Source organism: Labeo rohita, chromosome 4, assembly GCF_022985175.1.
Source record: "Labeo rohita strain BAU-BD-2019 chromosome 4, IGBB_LRoh.1.0, whole genome shotgun sequence".
NCBI lineage: Eukaryota > Metazoa > Chordata > Actinopteri > Cypriniformes > Cyprinidae > Labeo > Labeo rohita.
In genome coordinates this window covers 38542609-38548608 of record NC_066872.1, presented here as the reverse complement: position 1 = coordinate 38548608, position 6000 = coordinate 38542609, and positions in this window count along the sequence as shown.

Below are 6000 nucleotides of genomic sequence, written 5' to 3'. Positions count from 1 at the left end.
AAGCATCACTCTGCGAAAAAACAAAATCAATCAGCGTTGTCTACAAATAAATATTTTTTGTTATACTTTGAGTGATTAATTTGTGTATTAACAAGGTTTGTTGTGGGTTTTAATGCATTACGCTGAGAGTCAAGCTCTTGAGTATCCTCTAATCCGCTAAAGGGTCCAATTAAACCAGTGAGCATCTCACTGTTGCTAGAGGAAAGACAGCAAACACGCCAAGCTAAAGTCTTTTTTGAAGCAGCTATCAGGGACCATTATTGATGTCATGCTGGCTGCCTTTTTCATGTTTGCAATCCTCAGTCGACACACACTTTTGCTTTTGCTCAGAATGCTCTTCTAAACGCAGAACCTCCCCCATGCCGGAGGTGAAGTTAGGACTCCCACCGTATCAGTTTCTAATCAGTTCTCACAGTGGGCCTCTTTTCACCGGTTCCAATTCATATCGCTCTCATGCAGAGACACTGCACTGAATGCTTTTAACTTTTATAAAAGGCAATGATGCAGTCCTCACCTGTGCATATCATGATCCGTCTTTTAAAGTGCCGTATTTTATATTGATTTTCACTTAATTGGAGTTTTTACATTTTATCTCTCTGTTTGTTTTCACCAGAAACCACTTAGATAACACAGCATTGATTTTTTAAGCGTATAATGCAGTCCACTTCGATTGAAGAGATTCCTGAAGGAAATGCAAGAAAAGAGGCTCCAAAAAGTGTCAATAAATGTTCATATGAACATGAGCAGAAAAGCAAGCTCAAACGAAGAAGTTTCACATGCATTTAACATAAATATGTTTGGGTTCTGGTTTTCTTGATGTGTTTTCTTACTGGACTATTCAAAAAATGACCACAAAAAGCTGCAGTTTTTCTCCTTCTGTGTTTCTTGAGAATGTTCTGTTCTTTATGCATGTCCAAGGCCTTTTTCCATCAGTATGTGCTGTTTCTGAATGAACATGCTGTTTCTATCAGTGCTCTCATGCATTGTGCTCTCTCACACTTATGCTTCACAATAGCAGCAGCAAAGACAGTGAGAGCGTCCTGTCCCAGACATTTTCTGACTGACATTGTCTGTAAATTAAAAGCCTGGTCCATTTATCTCCTGTCAGCAAAAACCTTCAGATCTGACTGAACGTGAGTTCAGAGAAAGCATGACAGCTGAATACATTGTGGGATCAATATCAGATCCAGATTTTATTTCATGTTGCATTCTGTCTCAGCAAGGAATGAGAACTTGAGAACCACCTGAGCTGTTGCTACATTCTGAAATGCACCAGTAATTTTATTTTATTGATTTTGTGCTGTTGTGCTGCTCTGTGTGACTTTGCAAAGATGTTGTTTTGGTGACCTCCTGCTATCCAGATACAGACATCCTTCCAGACATCGATCACCGCGACAGCTTATATGACATTTATACTGTGGACTACAAGATATAATATAATGTTTGATTCACACTTCCAAAGGTGTAGGCACATAAACTGCCTAGATTTATTTTATTTTATTTTTTTTTTATTTTTAAATCAGATAAGCTGGACTTTACTATTATTCTAAAGCATAATAATGTATAAATATTAGTTATAATAGTAATAAAAACAGTGAGGGTCTAAAGTGAACATCCATTTATTGTAAATATTATTTAACATGATATTTAGTATGTTATTAAATATAAACATTTAACATAATATATATTACCAGTCAAACGTTTTTGAACAGGAGAATTTTTAATGTTTTTTAAAAATGTCTCTTCTGCTCACCAAGCCTGAGTTTATTTGATCCCAAGTACAGCAAAGACAGTAAAATTCTGAAATATTTTCACTATTTAAAATAACTGTTTTCTATTTTAATACATTTTAAAATGTAATTTATTCCTGTGATCAAAGCTAAATTTTCAGCATCATTAATCCAGTCTTCAGTGTCACATGATCCTTCAGAAATCATTCTAATATGTTGATTTGCTGCTCAAAAAACATTACTTTCCTATTATTATTGTCAATATTTTTTTTTTTTTCTTTTAGGATTCTTTGATGAATAGAAAGATCCAAAAATCTAAAGCTTTTGTAACATTATATGCTAAACCTTTTTTTTTTTTTTTTTTTTGGAAAAGAAATTATAGAAATTACTACTTTTATTTAGCAAGGATGCTTTAAACTGATGATAAAGACATTTATAATGATTTATGAAAAATATTTTTTATTTCAGATAAATGCTGTTCTTCTGAACTTTCTATTCATCAAAGAAAGCTAAAAAATTTTACTCAGCTGTTTAACAACATAATAATAATGTTTTGTGAGCAGCAAAACAGAATATTAAAATGATTTCTGAAGGACTGTGTGACTGGAGTAATGATGCTAAAAATTCAGCTTTGAAATTACAGGAATAAATTACATTTTAAAATATATTCAAATAGAAAACAATTATTTTAAATAATAAAATATTTCAAAATTGTATTGTTTTTGGATCAAATAAATGCAGGGTTGTGAATAGAAAAACTTTAAAACATAAAAAATCTTACTGTTCGAAAACTTTTGACTGGTGTATATTAACAGTAATATTTTAAATAAATGTTTACACTTAAAACCTGCATTAAATATAAATATCAATATTACTTATAAATAATTAATACTATTTAATATAGTACTATTACTATTACTCTCACATGCACTACATGTCCAGCTGCAAAAGGGTAAGTATAAAACAAACGTGCATTTAAATTCAACCAGCTATGCTGTTTCCTCAGTCTTTCTTGGCTTCTGTTTGTCTCAGTGTCTCAGTGTGAACAAGTGTCTAGATAAACCTGAGCGAGCAAACAGATAAAGTTAAACAGGAAACCACAAAAGTCCACACCATGATAACAGGCTCTGCACACCTTTGGTCTCCAAACTATTCAAAAGTGTCTCACTGTCAGGTGTGACACGGCAGCAAGAAGGAAAAGGTCTGATAACATCGACAGCGGACCCAAAGGGCGGTGAGCACATAAAGGGCTGCGGTGGAACATGTACAGCTGCTGCCAGTGGTTATTCTGGTCACAGATCACCCGCAGAGCAGCAGCGCAATACATTACATGCATACAAAGAGAAAGGCTCCAGTCGCTCCTACCGCATCTAATGACAAGTGCACACTGAATGCTGAAGGCTTTTAGTTATTCTACACATGCTTTTGAAATAATGGTAACATTATGGTTATGGAATCCATGTTTCTTTACCTTTTAATGGTTTACATCATGTGACAGAGAATTCTAATTTACAAAATGGAAAGTTACATTAAAGCTTCCAGATTTCATCAAAAATATCTTGATGAACGAAGGTCTTATGGGTTTGGAATGACATGAGGGTGAGTAAATGACAGAAATTTCATTTTTGGGTGAACTATCCCTTTAAGATTAACACCTGTTGAACCCATTATTTCATCCGTCCAGAATATGAGGAAGATGGACTGAACAAAACCAGGAATGAGCATTCACTTTTTAAGCATGTAGAAAGCAGCAACAATGTTTCTAAGCAGGATGTGCAGGAGAAAAATGAGACTGAAGCATCCCTAATCCTGATCATGAATTATCAGCTGTTCATTCACAGAGCATCTTCACAGTAGGAGCTATCATTCACTCCTGTCCAGTGATCTTATATAAGATCCTCTTATATAACCCAGTGTACCTGATTACATAAGGTGTAGAGATAACTTTTAAACAGTCTCAGAACCATCATAAATAACACACACACACTCTGTTACAGACCTGCTCTCACAAGCCTCTTTGAAGGAAAGTGACTGGGGTGCTTTGCATCCATGAATAGACTCTCTTAGTGGATCTGGTGGTGGGTTGGTTACAGTGGAGAATGAATGAAAATATCTTTCAATATTTCACCTCCGTAAACCGGTTTTATGAGGCATGGATTTGTTAGTCATGTCTTGAGCTGTAAAAGCAATGCAGCCCTCTGTTATACAGCCACGCTTGACCAGATGTCTCACTGGTGAATGTTTCAGATGAATGCTCCTGTCAGATATCTTTCTAAGAGAGCTTGATTCACAGAATATAAAAAAATATTGAAAGAGTACTTGGCCATTTACTCAACACTTGAAAATGTATTGATGTCATTACTTTATATAACAAAATATCAATCCAAGTGCCTGTTATTTAAAAGAAAGACACCACAAGCACACTTTCCAAGCAAAACATTTCACAAAAAGAAATATGTTCAGTTTCAATCAATAAAACGGTAGACAAAAAGTGTATGGGCATTTTCTGGTAGTCAAATGTGAAATGAACCTGTGAATGAATGTGATGAACTACACCGCTGTGAAATTTAGCAACATTTTTGTAAACTACCAGTTCCGTCATTACACCAAAAGGTGAATGTCTGTAAGACTGAGTCATTCAGTCAACAGATTTATTCAAAAATGCTGATTCATTAATGTCTTTTTGTCTTTATTAATGAGTTATTGAATCATTTAGTCAACCGATTTGTTAAAAAACGCTGATACATTCAGAAGCGAAACGAAGCAGTTAATTCTCTAGTCAGTTTCTTCTGAACTATTTTCAATGGCGAATGAAAAACAAAAGTAACTTTCAATACTGCATCTAAAATGTAAATGGTCCCACATTATTTTAAGGACCACTTCTTAACTTTTGCCTTAATAAACTTCTAATCTGCTGCTTATTAATAGTTAGTTAGGTATTGGGTAGATTAGGGATATAGAATAGGGTCATGCAGAATATGTACTTTATAAGTACTAATAAGTAGCCAATATGCTAGTAATATGCATGCTAACAAGTTGCTAGTTAACAGTGTGAATTGATCCCTATACTAAAGTGTTACCATGTAAATTACTCAGTACTAACTTCTTGTTTATTTAACCATTCAAAGCAATGTCATTCTTGCAATCATGCTATATATTTCAGAGTATCTTATATTGGTTTTGTAAGGCTTGTTGAGTCCCACATTGTGAAAATCTTTACATTTTAACACAGTTATGATAACAATGCACAAGATCTACTAGGACACGCTGTGGCTCAGAGTGACCAGCATTACTCTTCAATCAAGAAGAAGTTGTTCCTCTTGATTAGCTTTCTTAAAAATCAGACGCTGAGAGGATAATAACTACACTTCACAGCAACTTTGGAGAGTTTTAACAATGCTCTGTCATCTGTGAGATATTCAAGAGTTGCAAAGGCTGTTTCATACAGAACAGACCCAATAATCAGTGCAGTTCAACTATAAAAACAATGCGTGTGTAGATCAAAAACCTACATACACAGTGTAGATCAAAATTAGAGAACTACCTATAATTTCTTAAATTTTAAGGTCAGTAACAGGAGTAGCAGGGCAGAATTAAATTTAATTAATTGTATTTTGAAGCACAGTATTAAAAACTTAAATTAGATATTTGAAAAAGAACTCTCATCAAAATTAGAGAACATCTACAGGCACCTTCTAGTTAGTGGTGTTAATTTGGCACCTGGTGCTAATTTATTTAATTATATGACAAACCCTATTTAACTGGCAGCATTCCTCCAATTTTCACTGAGACTGGAAGATAGTGAGCTGCTCTAAGGTGACTGAAACCCTGCAACAGGAGGTTGTCCAGTGAAAGGCCAAAGGGACGACCCTTTTAGCAACTGCAAGAGAAATTGGTCATTCAAAGTCTGTGATTTCTCAAATATTGCAGGTTTATAATGACACTAATTCATTCAAATCCCCCAAAGGCTGGTCATTCATGTAAGACAAATGCACAAGAAGACAGGACAATGCAGAGAGTTTCAATGGGGAATCGGTTCAACACTGCAGCTGGAATTGCTTTCCAGTTCAGCACTAAACATCTGTGCACTCTTATAAGGTTCCAAAAGGGTGTTTTTGCAGTGATGCCATAGAAGAACCAAATTTTGGTTCCACAAAGAACCCTTCAGTGAACAGTTCCTAAAAGAACCATTTTTGAAGAACATTTAAAAAATCTAAAGAACCTTTGAAAGGTTCCGTGGATCTTCAAGGTTCTTCATGGAACCATTGAT